This window comes from Cygnus atratus, chromosome 1, assembly GCF_013377495.2.
Source record: "Cygnus atratus isolate AKBS03 ecotype Queensland, Australia chromosome 1, CAtr_DNAZoo_HiC_assembly, whole genome shotgun sequence".
In the NCBI taxonomy this organism is placed as follows: Eukaryota; Metazoa; Chordata; class Aves; order Anseriformes; family Anatidae; genus Cygnus; species Cygnus atratus.
This window is the reverse complement of record NC_066362.1, coordinates 178,918,325-178,940,489: the sequence shown is the minus strand read 5'-3', so window position 1 is coordinate 178,940,489 and position 22,165 is coordinate 178,918,325. Positions and strand designations below refer to the sequence as shown.

Below are 22,165 nucleotides of genomic sequence, written 5' to 3'. Positions count from 1 at the left end.
ACAGTGTTTGTGCTCATCTGAACCTTCAATGAGCCAGCCAGGAGACTGAGAGCAGCTTAAAAATTAACTCTAGAAGAAAAAGAAATCAATAGGTGCTTTTCAGCAAACTCAAGCAAATGTTGCAGTGGAGAGGAAGACTGCAGAAGAAAGACTACATGTGTGTAGCAGAAGAAGATGACTACAGAGGTGACCAATCTGCTAACTGGGTCACACATAGTGGCTGTGACAGGAAAAATCCTGTCAGAGATGAGCGGGAAGTACCCCAGCTGAGAAAGTCCATGAGCCTTAGGGACTCAGAGTCTAGGACTCTAAATTGACAGAAAGAAACAACAGGGCCCACATGGTTTGTTAGGATCAGAGGCGGGCAAAAATTCATGTGCTGGGATCTGGTGTCTCATGAGGTTGCATGTGAACTCGGTAACTTCACATACGGACGTCTACCTCACACTCCATGTGCTCTAATATGGTGCTCTAGGGGCCTCAGCGTGGTGTAGCTCCTACGCAGTCAGGTTACAAGGCTTTCTTCACATGAACATTCCAGGTGGACAGGCTGTCTGGTGCAGAAGCAACCCGCAAACATCACAAGACAAGCAGAGCTGGCATCACTCCACTTGCAAGGCTACCTCGGTTTTGTGTGCAACACAGAAGTCACAGCTAAGAAAAGCCCCATTATACATCCTTGATAGCATGATTGTAATGGCACTGGGACAAAGAAAATGAAGAGTTGGATCCCAAGAGAAGAAGCATGGCAGGCTGAAGCTTCAAGTGGTGCAGATAAAAATCGCTCCTTTCAACTGAAGCACAAACTCCTGGTCCTGCTTACAGTATGCCTAAGGCAAATGGTTCATAGCAGACACAGTGAAGTGAACAGCCAACCCAGAGCAGACAGTGGATTGCTGCTGCCTTGCAGCAAAGGGGTAGTATGAGGAGGTGGTTCATATAAATCCATCTCTATAGCACCTGTGTCAAAATGCTCAGAAAAGGGGGGGAGAGAACAATAAATCTATAAGAGGCAGGAGATAAGGGCAGTGGTAGCAATGCTGCTATACAGACATGGATGCACCAGGACAGAAACTGGGAGAGATCATGATCAAAAGCTCAGTTCTCAGCTAAGAGGCCATGAAAACAGACCTAAGGGTAAAATAAAACCAGAATGAATCTGTCTTGGTATCCCTGAAACACTTGTCCTGACTAAACATTTAAAGACAACACAGTAACATGCCCACACCTGAAATATTAATTTAGTTCAAAGACTATTGGCAGCTGTAAACTTGCAGTTTCTTCCAAGTTTCCCAGATGGCCTTGAAACATGCAGTATGATAGAGAGGTACCTGTGTCCACACTTACTTGAATCCACTGATGAAATACAGCTTCAGCAGAGATTCAGTGGAGATTCGTGGGACTGTAACCAGGGTGGGAGCCTTGCTCTCAAAATGGGCAGAGACAGTAGCTTGTTGTACCATGATCAATAAAAGAAAGACATGCCTAAGCTGGGAAAGGAGCAGCTTGCAGGAGTTTGCCTTCACAAAAACATGAAAGAGCTTCTGGTAGGAGAAGAAACCATCTGAGTAAGGAATAACCTGTCTTCTAATAAAAATAGAGGAGACAAATAGTTATTGTCACTAGACAATGAGACAGCATTCACAGAAAGATACTGTTGGCAGTCCCACAATGCCTCCAGTGTATGCTGTTGAAATACCACAGTTCATACATCTGTTGCAAGAAAACTATGCAAACCTGATTTCCTGCCCACAGCAGACTATTAGCACAGCCACATGGAATTGAAACAGAAATAGAGTCCTTGGTCTTTTGCAAAATTCAGAAAATGCAAGGAGATAGAAGATGCCAATCAAGCAGATGAACTCCAGTTTCTAGGCAGAGCACAGGAAGTGTCAGGGGCACACAAGCCAGAGATTTTATAAGACACGTCTTCATGGTTATGGGAAAGGCAGCAGGTAAAATGCTTCGTGCTCCTGTTAAGAATAGCAGAAACACTGAAACCAAAGACTGCCTGGAAAGCAGTTGTGATATATATGGGGGAAGTGAAGCCTTAAAAGCCAAAAGCAGCAGTAGAAATGAAAGAACAACTCTACCAGAATATCAGCCCAAGTCTTTTCCCTGCAAACCACACAAACCACCTCACTGGTATAAACATGTTCTCAAGACACCTGGGAACTCGGTACGAGCCATGAACCAGCACCAGCCCAGTGGTTGCAAACCACTCACCTGAGTTGAGTCAAGTAACTAATTTTAGTTTACCAGCACTGAGTCTGTGCGTTTCCCCCACTCAGTCCAACCGTGTTGTTGATACCCAGTCAACTGGCAACAATAAGTTGGAAGGTACAATTGCAAAGAGGGTGTTCAGATATCTGCCACTGCGGGGGAAAAAAGCATGCATGCAATTCCTGAATGGGGAGTTGTACCCAAGAACACATTAATCACCATTAATGCTTTGATTACACACACAAGTATAGATCTCTGCAGCCACCAGCTTCTCTTTATCCAGAAGGTATTTCACCCCTAAGGGACATCCTTGCTTGGACAGGATCCCCAGTATATTCTGCATTTCAACAAGTACGGGCTGCATGACATATGAAAAAAATCCATGTCTAAGACCAGCCTCCAAATTTTTTCTAATTCACATGTGATACTAAAGGAGCTGATAGAGTCTTACACATCCTGGGGTGCTCAGAAGTAACTTACATCCACGTTTGCTTTTTGCTATCCTGCAAGTATTGTGGGACAGCTCTTGGAAAATAGCAGCAAAGAATCAAGATCAAAGCTTCCAATTTAACTGCAATTTATGTCCTCACCCCATCCATAAAGATCAAGACATTGAGCAATTCATACCAACCATCCCAACAACAATAATTTTCACATAACTACAAAGAAACATAACACCTGCTTGTTTATTTGAGAGAAAAACAAAGACTCAGCTTGTTTCGGCGTAAGCCACTAACACATCTAAAATAACTATAATAACCCTATACCAATTAAGCGTATACGCAATATTTTAGAGGCATTTTTATCCCAGCTAGCTAGAGAATACGCTTTGTTTAGAGCAGTCTTCTCGTCTTTCAGCACATAGCAAAACCTCCATCCTGTCAATAGTTGCTTAATTTTAGACATCCCCAGTGGAGGTGAAGCCAGAAACACAAACACATTGTGTTGACACAGTGTTTTCCAGAGCACGCCAGGATCTCAGAACAATATTGAAAGGTTGCTGCCCAGCCCAACAGCCACTCAGTCCCTCTGTGCCTGCTTTGTGTGCCGTTCCCCCAGCACAGCACCTCGCCACAAAGGTCCTGCACGTCTCCTCCCCATCCTCTCATCCCAGCTGCTGCCTCCATGCCACCTCCAGTGGCTGCTCAGCAATGTATCTCCCACCATCCGTGTCCTCAGCTTGTGAAGCAGATCTCTGCAGACCACCATGGGGTGGGCTGGGGTGCAGAGGATACCCTGAGGAGGGGACCTGAGGAGAGGAGGTGAGGCCCGCTTTGCTGCTCCACGTGTGGCAGAAGGCACTTGGTAGCAGCATGTCACCAGCTTGTAGCATCCAGATGGTGAGCAGGATCCCTGCAAGGCAGGCTCTCACTGCCTTCCAGTGAGGTCTGGGTCTTACAGTCACAATATGGGACATTAAAGTTTCCACTGTTCCAAAACCTCATGTGTTGGGTACGACTGATCGGGCACATGTGGAGCTGAGCAGGAGCCACACACAGGGCCAGGGCTCAGATAAATGCTCAGATAAACCTTGCTAACATGACACCATCTCAGCCTTTGCCAGAGGAGATGCTCGTTGCAACCAAGGTGACTGATTGTTGTTTAGGGGAAGTTGCTCTTATATTTATTGAAGCAATAAAAATGCTGGAAATCCCCATCAAATGGAGACCTCATTGCACTAGCTGTGCAAAAAAAGGCATCTACTGGCCAGAATCTCTTGCATTATAGGTACTGAATCATTTCTCATACACACAGGCTGACTACAGCGGTGACTACAGTGCATACAGTGAAGAGGCATAATATCCAGGAGCACAATGAAAATACTAGATTTGTCTTGGGAGGAAATAGTATGCAGTGCTTCTAGTAAGACTGACTGCAAAAGACAGCTCAAAATTTGTTTACACAGGGTAAATCCAGGCTCTTGCTGGGCAGGCAGCACTTCTTCCTTTATCTTCTCTTCTTTCTCCAGATAAACACCGTAGGACTGGGCAACACATACCCAGCAGGAGAGCTTCCCCTTGCTGGCAGATGGAGATACAGCCTGCTCTTTGGCATGGAAAAAAAAGAAGAAGAAGAGAAAAAAAAAAAAAAAAAGATGATCCAGCAAGCTGCAGAGCTTCACAACCTGCATGTGATGGAGGCCATAAGGTACCCATGGAGGGTGGTGCTCTGACCAATTCCTCTCTGCAGCTTGGCTCCCGGGAGGTGCCACGAGCCCAGCCTTGCTGCAGAAGCTGGTGGGGCTGGAGGGTGCTCACCTCTATGCAGAATCCATGTCCAAGGGCATTATATTCTCAGGGTATATCTGTTTAAGGACATCTCCACCCAAATGTCCTTCCCTGTTGCCCCCCCAGTTCTGTTTGAGCCATCCTCCTCGCCTTGTGTCTTCAAGTGCTTCCTTTGAATTAATATCTTACACTCTATTTTTAACAATAGGGGATGAACACTGAAACGACATAGCTTAGTGAAGCATACGTGAAGAGAAGGGGAAGGAAAAGCAATTTTCCACCCATCCCCCAGCGTGTGATCTATCCCTCTCTGTTAATATGTAAAACACAGAGCAGCTTGTACTGCCTGCATGACATGCAGCAGTTAGAATAAGGATGTTTTTACCATGTGTTGCCCATAGCCCAGAAAACACTATTATCACTAAAACACCCAAGCAGTAATGCACATTGCTACTCCTCAGTTCTAATAAATGGAAGAGAAAGAGCAGAAATCCCTGAGAAAAGGGGATTTCAGAGATCTTGCTACCATTCCCTGAATTTGTCTGCGTATATAATGGGAAGGGCATATCGTGTGTCTGTTTCACAGGAGCCCATAGAGCTGTTTAGAGAGGATGAAAACAGCCAGCAGACAAAATGAAACAAACGTTCTTAGTACTCTGAAGAAAATAAGGAGTAAGAAGCAACATGCTGGTCAGGGAAGTCATTCGAGGTCTTGCATGATAAATAGGAGGAGATAGAGATTATTTTAATGGAAAAAATGGAAGCAGAAATTAGAGATTATAATTAGTGCTTTACTGATTTTTTTTCAAACATCCTGCGTTCTCCATGCTTGCAAAGAAGCAATTGATTTTTCCAACACATTAAGCTGGGAAATTGTTAGAGTGATTGCAACTGTAAAGCAAATACCTTCTGCTCAGAAGGGATTCCCCGCTCTTTAATTAAAGGCAATATTAACGAGGCATGGTTTCACCAACCATTTCAGAAGGTTTTGTTTTGAAGTCATAAATCACCCTTCTTTGTTTATATACAATAAAGACCAACGGCAAGCTACTCCCACCTTTCATCTATGGCCACTTAGTTGTCCTTCAGGCTGGTAAGTCCTTCTGCACTGGAGCCAGGTTTTCCTAGCACGCTGAGGATACCGGAGTTGTGCCTACTGCTCCTTTCTGTAACAGCCTGTGTAGCTGTGTTCTCACTCTTATTTTTAAAAGACATTACACAATGTTTTAGCTCTTCAGTCCTGGAACATGTGCAGATGACTGTGCAAGATGGTGAGGTGCTCGGTTACCTCCTGCTGGCTTTAGGATGTCTTCTGGCATCTGAGAGGGGAGCATGCAGCTCATGTGCATGACCACACATCTCCAGGGTTTTCCTGCCTTTGTGCCAGCAATGAGGAGGCGAGGAAATGCTCGCTTCCACTTGGGGTCTTCTCAATCCTTCCCAGCACTTTAGAAAGTTGCTGGCTGCTGTTTGCTTTCAAAGCTTTCATTCTGCCCGTGAGCCAGAGGACCACGTCTCTGGGAGTGCACCTGCCTGGGGTGGATGGGCAGTGGATACCAGAAGAACATTGTCCACCTGAGATGGTCCAGGTGTCATCTTATGTGACGTTACATGGTTCCAGACCTCTGTCAGCACACACTGCTTTTGGTCCAGCCCCTGGGTGGGTTTGACTAGCATGAGACAAACTTCTACACCCCCATACAACATCCTTGGGATGTATGTGGATAGTGACACCAAGAGTATGCCTGCTTTCAGGCACTGCAGTTTGTTAAAACTGGGATTCAGAAAGGAGGAGAAACGCACAGAAATCTTACAAAATGTCTCTCCTGAGCTGTGTTGGATTTATTTATTTATATATGCTAGGTGCTTATTGTCAGCAACACTGCATGTTTTGTTCACAGTACCTCCAAATTGCCCAGTGCCTCACAAACACACACCGACTTTGGTCAGGCACAGAAACCTAACCAGATAAGTGAGTAAGATTGATTGCAAGACAAGTACATATTTAAGGGCTAATTACGAGGTGTGCCTCACATTTGCAACTCCACGGCAATAAAAACTCTGCAAATTGGCTGGTGCTCATGTTTTTAAGAGAACACCATTAAGTGAAAAGTCTTAACGAATCTAAATATATTGCAGCATTTTTACAATATATAAATTCCTCAAGAGTGGAATCAGGCTTGCTTTACAAGAATTCATTTTCATTAATCTCTACTGATGGGTAATAATTATATTTGGAGATGTCAGTTCCTTTGAAGCTCCATGACATTTTTCTGTCATTTTGCCTACAACTGATGACAGGTTACCAAGCCTATAATTAGTGGATTGTTGCATCCAAATTCTGTCACATTTTCGGTATTCTTCCAGTCTCATGGAATTTGTTGCCAATACCAAGGTGTTTTCTTAACATCTTTAACTGTGAATGTGTTGAAATTTCTATATTCTTCTCCTATGATGCAAATGCTGCTCCATTCTGAATAAATATATATATATATACTTAAATATTTCTGCCTGTTTTGCATCACTGATGCCAGTTTTGCCTGATGTTTCTAGTGATCAGGATGAAACATTGTCATTGCTCTTAATAATTGAATGTTTTTGTATTATCTTCAGCTATCATTTGCAGCTGTGGTTTTTTTTGTTTGTTTGTTTTTGTTTTTTGTGAAATCTTTACTGACCCATTTTCAACACTTAGTAATTTCCTGCTTATATGAATGGTTCTTTCATATTTACTGATCACATAGAAATGATGTCTTTCCAACAGCTGATTTTCTTCTGCCACTGAATCAGGGTCAACGTTTAGCCAAACAGTCCCTCCCTGAGTAAGGAGGAAATTGGACTTTTTTTCCATCTAAATAAAATTCTCTGAGATACACTCACAGATTTATTTTCATTTTTCTAACTACATTTTACCTCCCATTCACTTTTCTTGTAATTTACCCCCATTTCAAGAAATTAATTTTCAGGATAACCGATACATGTACTATTGGTGGCCAGTGTGCAGTGCTTGCCCATACTGAATGTAATCAGATCATGATCCTCAGCCCTCAGGCAACCAAAGCTTTTCAGTGTAGCCATTAATTCCTTTTTTATAAACAGAGACTATAATATCGTGCCTAAGCCAACAGCTAAATTAAAGTCACACAGAGGACATTAACTCCAGAAGTTCCTACCTTTGGATTTTGCAGCGCAAAATGGTGTTCTTCCAAAATAAAGCTATGGGGGGCAAGGTAGGAGGGTGGAGAAATTATATCTTTACTTTTCCTTTTTTAAAACCCTGGGCATCCTGCTTCCCTGCACCTGATTTTGCTTTCCCAGGCAAGTGTCGGGACCAAGTTGGAGCTGATGGACTCACCACATGACGGAGGTCTGTAGGACATCAGGAGCATTTGGCAGAAGGCTGGCTTCTCAGTGGCCCTGTGGTCCTAAAGAGGACGGGAACCTTTCAGCACCAAGAGTCAAAACTATTTGTGAACTACACAAAGTTTACAGCCTCTTGGATTTCTCTTGGATTTCTCAGTCCATGTAAGCAGCCACATGTTTTCCTCCCCAGCCTTCAAATTTGAGCTCTTCTGCTCCCAGCCCTCCCATCCAACCTCCTCTCTTCCCACTCCTGTCCCTTTGTCCAGTCCTAGCCTCTTGCATTTTCTGACCCATCCCCAAACTCTCATTTCCCCCATTCTCCCCTTCCCCTATCCTTGTCCCAGATGGCTCACATGTGTCTACAAGCACGATCTCCTAACTTCTCTATACTTAAACCAAGCAACTTCTCCCTTCTCACTACTACCGGCCAGAAAAAGAGGGGCGTGGGGAGGCCAGGAAAGATGGGATCCGAGGCCACGGTGGCCTGGAGTTGCAATTGCACAGTCCACGCAGATAGGCTCCCCAAGGTATTCAGCTCACAGCTGTAGCAGAGATCTACAGAGCATGTACAAATTGCATTCTTTTCCCCTGAAAGGTCTACAACTTGGCCATATTTGGGTTCGTTTTTCTGGAGATACAAAATACACAAAAGTCATCTATTGTTAAGTTTCATGTTCCTTCTATAATGCATAGGGGCCAACTAGAGTTCCCAAATGAAAGACAGAAATTAACACCATCAAAACAATACATTTTTCCTAGCCACATTCTTGGAAGTGACTGAAGTGTTTTATTTATGCACTTAAATTTCAGCTAAATGAGCAGATGCCCAGCAGGGAAATTCTCATTCCCTGTTTTTGTTATAACTTTGGCAAAGTTATAAGCAACGGAGAACGGGAGCTCATCATGGAAAGCATTGGACAAACAACAATAGACAGTGCCTCTATTAACACAAATCTTTTTATTTTTAGATTTTCTATAAAATCTTTTTTAAGTATGCAAAGGATTTGTTTTACTTCTAATTTCCACTGCTTTTACATGGGGCCTTTGACTGAAAGCTCTGGAGAATCGATGAGAGCTAACAGCACCAATAAAATGCAAAACAACTGCTGAGATGAATACGAGCTGAGGAGTTTTTGGAAGCAGCTTTTTAATAACAAAGAGGATGTTATGAAATTAGACTTACTCTTTAAAAAAAAATGTTTTAAGAAAAGATAATAGGCATCCAAAAGCTAAGGGAAGTAAAACCTCATTACCTTTCAGTTGGGTCTATATATCACTCTCCACCATGGTAACTGAGAATCTATTTTAACTCACAGAAGAAAATGAATAACAATGAGAATACTGTAAAGATATGAACCAAAAGAGCAAACAGGAAATAAGGAATTATAAGAGAAACCTGTAGAAATTACCAACCTGGGACAAAGCATTGTGCCCTAAGACTTATATTAAAGTAATTACACAGATGGACAGAAATACAACAGTGAGAAGAGAAGGGATGGGAAGCTCACTTTCTATGTTCCAGTAATCAGTGAATAACAGAGAATTAAGTCGCAACAGATGTGCATCAATACAGCTTTCTTAAGTGCTGAAGGAGCTGGGCTCCTTCAGCCTGTTGAGAATTGCACCTGTCAGTTGCAGCCTTGGCCTTGTTTTGTGCAAGCTGAGCACAAGTGGTTTTTTTGTTGTTGTTGCTTTTGTTTTTTTTAATTGCAGACCCCTTATTTCCCAAAACCTAAACAACAGTAGTAAGAAAATTCACATGATGCCCCTGTATCTTTTGTCCATCTGTGTGGAAACCTTTTTTTTTTACTTCTTTTAAACCTTTTCTCCTCTTAGAAGCTCAGTTACTCTTCCAGAAGAGCACAGGTACTTTTAGCAGATTCAGTATTAAAATATGAAAGAGGACTACTGATCAAGCTCTGTTGTGTTTTTGTTGTTTTTCTGAAAATGGCTGGATAAACTCTTGGAAAAGAAGTCCATCAATGGTTAGGAAATATAAATTTATTTTTTAAAAGGTTATTATGCATGTGATGTATAGGACATTCTCTCTCAGGAAGTCTCTGATGGGAAATAGCCAGAAGGCTACTGGGGAGAAGTATCCTTTATTTTTGCCCTGTTCTTACATTCTCTCCTAGGCATCTGCTGACAGATATTGGTGGAGATGTGACAGTGACCCAGACAGACCTGAGGTCTAACCTAGTTAAGGCCAATATTCTGTTCTGATCAGAGCTGGAAAACAAGAATCTCTTGCTAAGCAGCAGCCTCGCAGCAAGGGTCTCCTCCACCCATCAGATACCAGCAGTAAGCAACGCACCTTGTCCTTGTGTGTCCAAAGTACCTTGGTCTCCTAAGCAAGGAGTTGTAAAGGTTTCAGGGATATTTGTCTGTGTGCACAGTCATATTTCCACTATGTCTTACTCTGGACTGGAGTAAAGGTTGATTCTGCTGTTTGTTGTGTTTGTTGTAGTTTTCCAACACTGTATCGGTCAGGGCTCTCTGTTTCCTTCCATGGTCTGAGCAATCAGTGAACATATATCTACACTATAGATTCAAAAGTATCAGAGCCTGCACATGTTGATGTGTCTTCCTTGTAAAATTATTTCCTAGATGAAATAGAAACCCAAGGTTAGAGCTGAAGCATCTTCTCAGGCAGCCACAATCTGAAGAATACTTATCAGGTTCCCCTCTTGTCCTGATTTTACTTACTATATTTACATACCCTATGTATAAGTACGTATATCTACCTACCTAACAGCTATCTTTTTGCCTTTACCTTACACTGTAACATCTGAGCTCTTGACACCAATCCAGCGAAGACGAGAAATCTGATTTTACAGACTGGAATCTGAAAGAGCTAGACCAAGATACTGCAATCAGAGGCCTTAAACAGGGATTAGGCAACCATTTCTCTATTTTGTTTAATTTGTCCTGGAATGACTTGCCTGAAGTGGCGGAACCCAGCTCTGTGATGTCCCACCCTGATGCTGACCAGTGACACCCTGACACCGCTTTTCCACATTGACTGACAATGCCTGAGCGTGCTCAGCTTCAGCAATGTCTGGGAGAAATCTCTTGTGAAAGAGTGTTGATTTGTCAAAGCCATAAACTTTTCATTGGGAAAGAAAAAAAAAGGAGTGTGGCAAGAAGAAAATTTACAGTTTGAAGTGCTTCAGAGCAGCTGGACCAAAGTGGTTGAAGACTCAACTTGGAACAACAGTCAACGACTCCGCTGTGCTTGAGTCAAAAGCAAGAAATTGAGCCCTTCCTCCCACATCTCAGGTGAGAGGAAGCCCTCTGTTGATGATCTTCTTCTACTGATATAGGTATATTAGAAATTAACTTCTCTTCTTCAAGGGGTGAGAAAACTCTTCCCTCCCTGACTCCACTGTGGCACTCAGTAGGTGCTGCAGATCCCACTTACAGATCAAAGTCATTTGGCTTGGGCCAACTGCTACCGTCGCCGGGTGATTGCAGGCATCTGTGCTATTCTTAGCAGTTCAACACTTCTATTCAAGGTCAGGCCAGTGCATTTGTATTACGTGCATGGCTCTGAACGCAGTGCAGGCATGTGCTCCAAAAGTGGGTCGTAGCGAGATGATGAAAGCTAAATCGTATAGCAATTATGCTCAGGATCTAGTATGTTGAACTAAGACTCTCAGTGCACTTTGACACTTAAAATTAGACTATTTAAGCTTGAATAGGAGGCATTCAAGTATAATAGCAAAGACTATTTCAAAAAGATTTGTGCAGCTGTCCCTGCTTGAGCATAGAGGGTGGACCAGACCTTCAGAGGTCCCTTTGACCCTCAGTTCCTTATGTAGTCCCACAGAACCTATTTTTAGGAAACCATTCAATCAAGCTATTAGTGAAGTCATTGTTAAGTATACTTTGAGGCTAAGTGTCTAGTTTGAAAAATAAAAATCAGCAGCAAGTGGCTTTTTTCACTGAATTTCTAAAGAGATCAGCACCCTTGCAGGGCCACTGCTTACCAGGATGGCAAGACACCTCCTGGTGTCAGGCAGTGCCCTCACTACCTGACAGCCCAGCAACACAGGGATGCAGTAGTCCACAGCATCCCTCCCTGCAATAGCAACTCCATTGCATTTCTGCTGCCTTCTTGCTGGAGCTCCAGAGGCTTCCCATCAGCACTGATATCCATGAGCTGAACACTGAATGCTGAGCAGGGCATTTAACACAGCAGAACTGCAGGGCACAGCTTATAACATGCAAGCAGGCAGACATCTACAGATAGCATTTCAGCTCTGAGTCATTACTGCCAAAACACATGGAAACAATGTTCAACGTTTGCATTCCTATAATATTTGATTTCACCGTCTGGGCCTTTTATCAGCAATGTAGATAATGAATACAGATAGATTCGGAACAATAGAAGCGTGAGCCTGGGTACTGATAATCTCTTGTTAATTTTTAACAGAGACAGCAACACAGCATTTAATTTCTCAATGAAAATGACTCAGAACCCATTTGTTTCCAGCGAGGCAGTTTGAAAGATCTAACAGAAATAGATGTTCCAATGTGCAGCATCTTGCAAAAGCTGTATTATGTACATGCTGGGTTATAGCTGAATGCACTAGAATTTGCAAACAATGGCAGAAAATTGGCAAATTAAAAGCAGCCATCTCCTATCATCCTTTGAGTGCTTGTATCTATATATTCTTAATGTGTAATTGCAAAGTTATAAGATATGACAGATTAGGCTATTCTTTAAACATCACTACTGATAAAATTTTCCTTTGAGTACTAGCTGTGAGGTGCTGTGAGAAAAATACCCCAGTTTTTGTTTTCCCCCAGTGGAAATGTGGGTTAGACACAAGCGAGAAAAAGCGAAAATAATGTCAGTGCCGTTGTTGGCCAAAATCAACAGTATTGCTTCCAGCTCTGAGACCTAGAACATGATTTCCATACTCCCATCTATTCAGAAGATAACAGCGGTTCAAGAACTCTTACTAATTAAGAATGTAATTTTATTATTATTATTATTATTATTGTACAGCAGCCTGTAGGATGGGGAAAGGCCAGAAAAGGGATCACTTTTATTATTGCTCAGCACATTTTTCAAGGTCCAAGACAGCAATAAACTTGCTTTTTTTTTTTTTTTTGGTGATGATATCCATTTTGCACAAAAAAAAGATTAAGCTAAAAGAATCCCAGAAGAAATAGTTTCAGTAGTTCATGGACCTTCAAAACCTTAAGCTTAGCAAACATGCAAGGCACATAAAAGTATTAAAATACCTCCCTACCAGGATCAGGTTAAAGCAGTAAAGAGCTTTAAGGAAGGAAATTATAAATTTAAACGGAACTTAACGGCTTAGTCATGAAGTAGAAATGTTGGTAAGGTTCCACTACAATACAATGCATCTGTGGAAAATTTGCCACACACTACATGAATTGAGTACTGCCAGAAAGGAACAGAGCAATTTCACATCCTTCTGCCTCCTTACATTTCATCAATGTATGTAGGTTTCTAAATCTTTATCTTTCTTACACAAGCACTTTATACCAACCTCACTTGTCTCCAACATGTGGCAACAGATTGTTGTCTTATTACCTTTTGAGTGTCGTAAGGAAACAGGATGCTTTGACCTCTGAGCCTCTGGGGATTAGGGTGCTCAGGGCAGCTCCCAAGACGGGAACTACAGGGACTGGGAAGGAAATAAAATGCAGTGACTGCACCATCTGACAAGGGAAGACTGACCGATGTCATCTACCTGGACTTCTGTAAGGCCTTTGACACGGTCCCACATGACATCCTGGTCTCCAGATTGGAGAGAGATGGATTTGAAGGGTGGGCCATTCAGTGCATAAGGGAGAGGAGGAGAAGGATTTGGGGTTTCTGGTGGCCAAAAAGCTGGGCAGGAGCCAGCAGTGTGTGCCCAGCAGGCCAACTGCGTCCTGGGCTGCACCGCCAGAGGGGTGGGCAGCAGGGGAGGGAGGGGATCGTGCCCCTCTGCTCTGCCCTCGTGAGGCCCCACCTGGAGCGCTGCGTCCAGGGCTGGGCCCAGCACAAGGAGGGTGTGGGGCTGTGAGAGCGGGGCCAGAGGAGGGCCATGAGGGTGGTCAGGGGGCTGGAGCACCTCTCCTGTGAAGACAGGCTGAGAGAGCTGGGGATGTGCGGCCTGGAGAAGAGAAGGCACCAGGGAGACCTCAAGGCAGATTTTCAATACTTACAGGGTGCTTGTAAAAAAAAAATTGAGAGCAACTTTTTTCTTGGGCAGATGACAGGGCAGGGGGGAATGGCTTTAAACTCAAAGAAAGGAGATTTAGATTAGATGTTAGGAGGAAATTCTTCACTCAGAGGGTGGTGAGGCACTGGCACAGGTTGCCCAGAGAAGCTGTGGATGCCCCATCCCTGGAGGTGCTCAAGGCCAGGCTGGATGGGGCTTTGGGCAACCTGGTCTGGAGGGAGGTGTCCCTGCCCATGGCGGGGGGGTGGAACGAGATGATCTTTAGGGTCCCTCCCAACCCAAGCCATTCAGTGATTCTATGAAAATTTTCTCATGAGGAGGGGTCCTGCCTGCCTTCAGCTTTACAGCAACTATTACAGAGCTCTAGCAATACTAAGGGTGGATGGAGTTTAAATGAGTTTTTTCCCCAGGTATTCCTCGCCTACAGCCTCTCAAGGCTCATTTCATAGCTCATTAGAAGGAAGAGCAGCAAGATAGACTGTTCAACCCTCAGGTTGCAATCTGCTTGCAATCTGCTTCTGTATTTAATGCAAGGCACAACAAGCAACACCAAGGGACAGGGGAATTCCAATTATTTTGCAGCCATAAAAGCCCGTAATGGTTGCTTTTAGCTGCAGTGCTGAAGAGAGCCATCACACTGGCAGTCACTTGAAGAGCAGTTCCTTTCAGTGTCAGTGACAGCTCATGCAGTCCTATTTGTTCCGCTTGCCCCCAGAGTTATCTGTGCAGTGAGCCAAGCAAGGAAATGGACTGAAGTTTAAAGCAATTTTGTTTTGGTTTGTTTGTTTTTCTTGGTTTTGTTTCTGTTTAAGGTGTAGAAGTCAGGCTGCGTGTTTGGACTGGGGGGAAAAGACAGTAGAAGAGTTCAGGGAAGAACAAAGAGCTAGCAGGCTGACACTTGCTTAGCATCTCCTCCTGTGCCGATGCCATGCAGGATAGTGCAACACTGCTGGGTGGAAAACCTTGTAGCCCCCCTAACAGATTCATTTCATCAGCAGAATATGGGATTATTTTTTTTTAATCATGATTTTTGTAATGCATTAACATCTCCAAATATGCAGTTAAAACTGCCTTAACTTAGTGTTGTATTTCCAGAAGAGAATGAGGGGAACAGTCTGTTTTGATTAACAACTAGTTTAATGTTTCTTGGACCAAAGGCATTGCTCTGTAGTAAACATTGCTGCATTTATAATTCATAAGTGCAGGGAGTGCCAAGTCCCACTACAAGGACAAAGGTAAGATTGATTAGATGCCTTGGCTGTAAATTTCCATATGGCACTATGTTTTGTTTAGGTTGTTTTCTGGTACACTGATTCTTTATTCTGAATATTCTAGGTTTGCTGTGCACATTTGTACTGTAAGGAAATTATTTCTGTGTTTCATTTTCTCCATTTCTAACCGATTTGTATTCCTAACCATTGCCTCAAATGTGCTTATTCCTTAGATTTCTGTTTGGTTTGTTTTCCAACCATTTTTCTTTTGTTGTTGTTGTTGTTGTTGTTGTGATAAGAATGACTCTGGTCAGGAAAGTTTCAGCTTGCTAATTTTGGCTAAGTACTTGCTTCCAGCTGACCACTGCCCTGTAAACACCCACTAACAGCCAGAGAAAGCATCACCTCCCCTGCAGAAAGGATGACCAGACAAGTCATGAAGCCTTTTTGAGCCTTGTTCACTGTTGTTTTAAAACAAACAAACAAAATAATGCAGAAAATAACACAAGAAAACAAGTTGCTTTGCTTTGTTGAAACAATCTGAACTTTAGGAGGTTACAATTACACGTGGAGCTACCACCAGCTGCCTACTCTACCTTCTCTAGGTAGAAGGCTCTAGGTAGAAGGCTCTACCTTCTCTTCCTCATGTGTGTGGCAAGCCCAGCAGGGCTGGATGGGATTAGTAGCGATGCACGGAGACCAGGGTATCTCCAACTAGGAGATTTCTCACCAGGCTTCCGGATTTTTCCAGCTCCAAGCACGGAGACCACTTCCAGCAGTAAGATGTCCCTCATAGGCAATGCATCTGGGCATTGCCCAGAGAAGCTGTGGATGCCCCATCCCTGGAGGTGTTCAAGGCCAGGTTGGATGGAGCTGTGAGCAACCTGGTCTGGTGGGAGGTGTCCCTGCCCATGGCTGGAATTAGAAGATCTTTAACCATTAATCAAACCGTTCTATGATTCTATAATTCTTTGTTTAGCTGGGAAGTCAAATGTGGTTCCTTGTGAGGTGCTACCAAAGCATCTTGTAAGGTGCTACCTTGTAAGGTGCTTGTAAGGTGCTACCAAAGAAAGGATCCTTCTTACACTGTATGCTTGGCATACCTAAAAATAAAAAATTAGCTTATATATTTTCCATAGTAATAAATTCTCATAACTGAGAAACTTGAACTGTTAATTCTTTCTGATTCAGTCTTTCAAAGTCATTTTTGAACCAGAATCGAAAACATGACTAAAAAAATGTATCTAGATATTGGTTTAAAGCTGTGGTTCAGTGAAAAATGATGTGGTATGACAGGTAATTTTGGTATGACAGGTAATTTTTCCTTTTCCTTGCCCTTTGCCCTGCCTCTCTAAAGCCAACCACAAGTTAATTCAACAAGCTGAAATGCATTAACTTGCTGATTAAATCATTATATGTTCATGTCAAAACATCTTCAGCTGCAGCTGAACCTGGATCAGAAATAATCTGGAAAATAAAAGAGTGCATTCCTAAATTCTGCAGGCTGCTATGGGAACATATTCTCATCTGCTTGACAAACACATAAAAAGTGAGACTGCACCATGATATTATTATCTATCAGATGAAAGGACTACCTAGATGTACGATACTTAAGGGGCTCAGTTCTGCTCTCGCTTCCACTAACTGGACTCCATGAATTTACATTACTGTAGATGTAAACTAAATTGGATTTTAACAGAGGGGTCAACTGGTTACACCACGTTACATCCCAGGTCACCCATTGAAATGGCTTCCTGACAGCCTGCATTGCTGGTGACGATTTCTGCATCCACAAAATCTCCATCACTGAAGCGTGCATGTTTAGAGGCCACCGGCAACACACTGGGATACATGAGATACAGTCAAATTGGTACAAAGAATTGCCAGATCTTAAAGGATAAAACTCACTGTTGTCCAACCCATTCTTTAAAACCCCTGTGCATTTGGCTGCTTTACTTAGGGACTGGTCTATTTTGTCATAAAATAGTCCTGAATTTCACTAATCCTTTTTTTTCCCTCTTTTTTTTTTTTTTTCCTACAGTTAGCTGCATATGGGATAAGAATGCTCAAGAATTTGGGGCTTTACTTACATTTGATAAATGACAAAACAGCACAGATTTAATCTTATCTAATCTTAGCTCAGTACAAATTAAGGTTTGCTTCTTGAAAGTCCCTAGACTTTGCAAGCCACTATAAAAACTTATTTTCAGCTTCTTGGCAAACGCATGAAAAGTGAAAACTAGGCCAATGCTGGACAATAAGAGCAGCACCCAAATGCTAGACTCCCTCTTACTATTCGTCTCCTAAGTGACAGATCCAGAGGAGACATAGATGTCTGAAGGTGGCCTTTGGCAGAATTTGTCATCCAAATCCAGAGCAGCAATGCTGGAAACGACTGGCCAGTCCCCACTTGTGCTGGAGGGGAATGTCAGCAATTTCAAAACTGCCTTGGCTGGCTGAAGATGTGTATCTGAGCAGCAGCAGGGCATTTTGGCCATGCTGAACACATGCTGGAGTGCACCCATCATCCTGGAGCAGGAAGACCCCTAAGTCTTCCTAGTGCCATTGGTGGCAGATTGTGGGGTAGCCTTCCACACTACACATATCAGAGATGCCACTTTCCTTAAAACCTGGCCAAGTGGATTTATTGGCCCGTATTAGACTAGTGACCACCCTCCCCATGGCACTTGCTCCCTACTTTCTCTGCCTGGGGCACTCTGCACATGGATGAGCTGCCCGTGACATTGTTCCCTAACACAATTCAGCCAAAACAAGCTGCATTCACTTTAAAAAAAAAATACAATAAATAGGTCTTTCCTATTGAAGCCCAACACACTTCACCTGAAAGGGGATTGGGGGTGAATGCACAAGCAACCAAACCATCTGTCCAGCGATGGCAGGGACACAGCAGCAGCCAGATGCCTACGACCCTGCTGAAGGCAAGGCAGAAGCTTTTGGTGGGTCTTTGGTGCACGACCAGCGCCACATCCACTTCTGTGACAGGGAGCATGGGAAAGACCTGGGACAAATCCTAGTTGCCTAATTTGAGATCTTCATAGAGAGATGTCTATACCTGAATTGGCACCTCTATAAGCAAAGGAGAAAATAAGGCACTTCTAAGGCACAGATCATCTCATTTTATATGCTGCCATCTGTCTTGTTCCAGATTTTTTTCTCTCTCTCTAGCTTTCACTGTCCTTTTAAGCTCTGTCAAGCAGGGTAGACAGAGATTCAAGGTTTCCCCACTTGCATATGGGGCGAGTGCTCATCATGGTAAGAACATTAAATACATCCTGAAACAGCCTCCTTATACCTGCGGCCCATTAGGAAGGTGCCACCAACCCCACACAACCATCCCTTTGCCATTTTCAGTTTATCTTGCTGGGTTTTGCCCCTTCTGCGATTACCAATGCCTAGTGAGAGCTGGTTGTGTTTTGAGCACTTGCTGACAGCCTGTTTTTTGTCCTTTTGAGGGCGTCTTTTGTCACTCCCTTCCCAGGTTATCCCTTCCCACCTTACATTTACATCGCCTCTCTTGAGCAATGTCTTGGATGAAATTGCAGGAAAAGCTCTTACCTTTGCATGTTAAGCCTACCACATCTAGTGAGGGTCACTTGTACATGAGAAATAAGACACATTGCCACATTGGCTCACTCTTCCAACTGGTCATTAATTTCAAGAGCCCAGTAAGGAATTGATGTGAAGCCCAAAGGGAGCTTGTTTTCCCAGTCACCCAGCACATTTCCCAGTATCATCTCTGCTCTCTGGATCCACAAGGATTTTGTCCCCGTTGAAGACTACCTCCTGCTGACCCACCTTCACCCAGCTCATTGCCTCAGCTCTGCACCCTCCCAGGGCTGGATGAGGGAGGAGAGGACAACCACAACCTCAGAGCCAGCTGCTCCCCCTATCAAGCTGGAGGAAGAATCTAACAGGGGTTTCTAGCTCCTCTCCTTCCCAAACCAAGTGATAAAGGGGAAAGGGAGCAGTGAGGAGTGCACATGAAGGGACAGGGAAGAAGATTTGCTCCTGTGGGCTTTCTTCCCTCCCTCCTTGTGCCCAGCCCATGGCAGGAGAAAATAAGGAGGCTGGGGCAGCTCTTGTCCCCACCATGGTCAGGAGGATGGCAGAAAGCTGAGGAGAGGGTCTTTCATCCAGCAGGGCCAAACATATATCATCACTAAATGATCCTCAATGATCCTCAGAGCTATAAAAGCATTTTATCTCCCCCTCCACTGAGCACTAGCTGCCCATGGATTGGGTAGAAAAGGTGACTTTCACAGCTGGGAATAGATGGGAAGAACTGGGGTCTTCACTGAGGCAATGGTGTGGGGCCTGTACTCAGTTGGACACCACGGATACCCCATGGTGAGGGGCGGGGATGTGACCGAAGAGACCCAGCCCCGTGGCTGTGCTCCATCCCATTTGGGCAGGGCACTGGGTCCAGTGGGGTGGAGCACCCCATCAGTCCTTCATCACGGTGAACACCTGCACGCAACCAGCCCAGGCTGGTGCAGCTCAGAGCTGAGATATCAGCAGCACAGAGGCCAGGTTTGCCCTCGGGGCAGGCAACGAAATCGGGGCACTTCCCTGCTCCTATCCCAAGCCACCTCTCCCCTGCTGTATGCTCCCGGAGGCACTGGCTGATTTTGATCTGGCTCTTCCAGTTTTGCTGCATTCCCACCAGAAGCACGATGATCTGATGATCGCAGCAGATCCTCCATCGTGACCTGTCACATAAGCAGGCAAACCATGGGTCTGGGCAGTTGCTGCCTCTATAGCAGGGTAGGAGAAAGCCATTCTAGCTGCTATGCGGTTCTTTTGCATACAGCTTTCATTTACTTTGGACTGTATCCTTGTGGCTACATTTAAGCAAAACTCTGTTTGAAGCCGATGGGTGTTTTCCCTCTAGAAAATGGGAATTTTCCATAGCTTTCCAACCCATTTCAAAGCAAACCTCTATCTAGCCCGGGATGAACCAGACTGGTCTGGTTAGGGAAACCTTGAGTCTGATCATCCCTCTGAAGAACATTCCCACCTGCCCTCTCATCCCAGAAAAAAGGTGCTTCCTTCACCCCGAGGGCATGGGACTAGTCTTATGAAACCAACAGAGACAAAAAATTGTTGGCTTTCTCTTCCTCTTCTTCTTTTTCCTTTTTTTTTTTTTTTCTTTTCTTCACCACAAATAAAGCAGGATGGACTTGTTAGCAATCATGGGGTTTCTTGGACAAAAACACCAGAACTCCAAGCATGTCTTCACTACCCTATAGTTGCAAAACCTGCTTCCCTGATCAGATTCGGGCTGTGCAGGCTGCTGGGATGGAGGAGAGGCTGGAAGGCTTCCAGGCAATTGTCTCTTCTCGGAGACAGGCCGCTGTGACTACGGTACTGCTCATTTGTCAGAAAGGATCAGCTCTGCAGGTGTCATCCCCCAGCAGCACAGCTCCGCCACCAAAAGGGACGAGGACAAAATGACCTGTTCAATCAACCAGAGTGAAGTGTGCATTGCAAATAGTCATAGCTGCATTACCACGACTTCTCCATCTCAGGGTAGGACATGGTGTTTCAAAAAGTAGCACTGGAATACCCAGGCTGGAACACCAGTCCATTTCAGGACTAGAGAGGAGGCAAGGACTGACTTTTAGAGAAGGGCTTTTGGTGCTCCCCCCTAATGCACCTACCAGGATGTCACTTACCATCTTCTGATGAAGCGTTCCCCAGCCAGTTATTTCAGAGCTGCCTCCCTGAACCCACCGGTGCCTCAAAAGCTCTTCTGTGCAGCTCAGGGATCCCAGGGGCAGTCCCCACGGTGCATACAGCATGGCTGCTTCCCCCCACCCTTGCACAGAGCTCCTGATTCATTCGCTCACAAGTGGATTCATGTTTTCCTGCTATTTATACACACAGAGTCATCCCCGTTGTGCGGTAGGGTGCATGATGCACGCTATCATGACCTGACATCTTTCCCCATCTCTGTGCATACTTGACTAGACCGTGAGTCAAGGCGAGCAAAATCACGTGGGATGCTCTTTTGAGTGCCAGGCATGCATTCAAAACTGCCATCTGTTGGGACCTTCTATTAAGATAAGCTTCTGTACATATTCACAAGCTATGATATGGTGCTCTATCATATCTGAATGAACCTGGCTTTCTATTGAATTTAAATGAATTTATCCATACAATGCTGTAAACGTAGTCACAGGAAGAAAGCAAAACACAGAAAGATCAAACCAAATGTTTTCAGTGGTGACCCTAAATCATGGGTGCCTACCATGCAAGGTTTTCCTCTCGTGTTTGATATTTCTTTGTATCCCTCTTTGGCTTGTGTTGACGACTCTGCTATTTACTGGGTTTTGCATGTAAAGTCCTAATTAATGTCAGTAGAAGTTCTGCTTGCAGATAAGGGAGGAATATTAAATAGACTGCAGTGCAGAGAGAGATGATATTTTAGCTCCTTTTAAACATTTTAGTTAGAAAATAACTGTCTAGTTGACTGGTACCTGAATTCCAGAGATTTCAAAGTACTCTGCTTGATACCCAGGCAGAAGAATTCCTACCAGTGAATTGAGGCTCCTCCTGGTGTGGCATCAGCAGCTAAATGACAACCTGCCTTTCAGGAAAAGCCATTGGAAAGAAAAACTAGCACAATATAAATGAGGCAGAGTCTTACCCGAATATACAAGATCTGCCATATCTGGATGAAACAGGTAGGACTGTTCAGAGCTGGCACCCCCAGGCAGAGCTGAGGGACTGAGCTGAAGGCAAAAGAGCAGTGCCGTGGACCACAGTCCAACATATCCTCAGTCCCCACAAGAGTCTTTTTATCAGCTACCAAGACCAGGAGCCAATCTGGTCTGTCAGACTTACAGCACTGAACATTCACCATTCAAACCAAATCATTGGTTTTGTATTTTGGAATTTGGAATTTGTACCC

General features: G+C 44.0%; 1 long non-coding RNA gene across 1 annotated transcript; it reads right to left on the bottom strand.

Moving 5' to 3' along the window:
• Nucleotides 1-3,023: 3,023 nt before the first annotated feature.
• LOC118251351 (uncharacterized) lies at nucleotides 3,024-21,071 on the bottom strand. The gene is made up of 3 exons (XR_004779769.2): nucleotides 20,928-21,071; nucleotides 7,807-7,876; nucleotides 3,024-4,264 (listed from the first exon to the last, which is right to left on the bottom strand). It is a non-coding gene; the product is annotated as an uncharacterized LOC118251351 (long non-coding RNA).
• Between the last annotated feature and the right edge of the window lie 1,094 nt (nucleotides 21,072-22,165).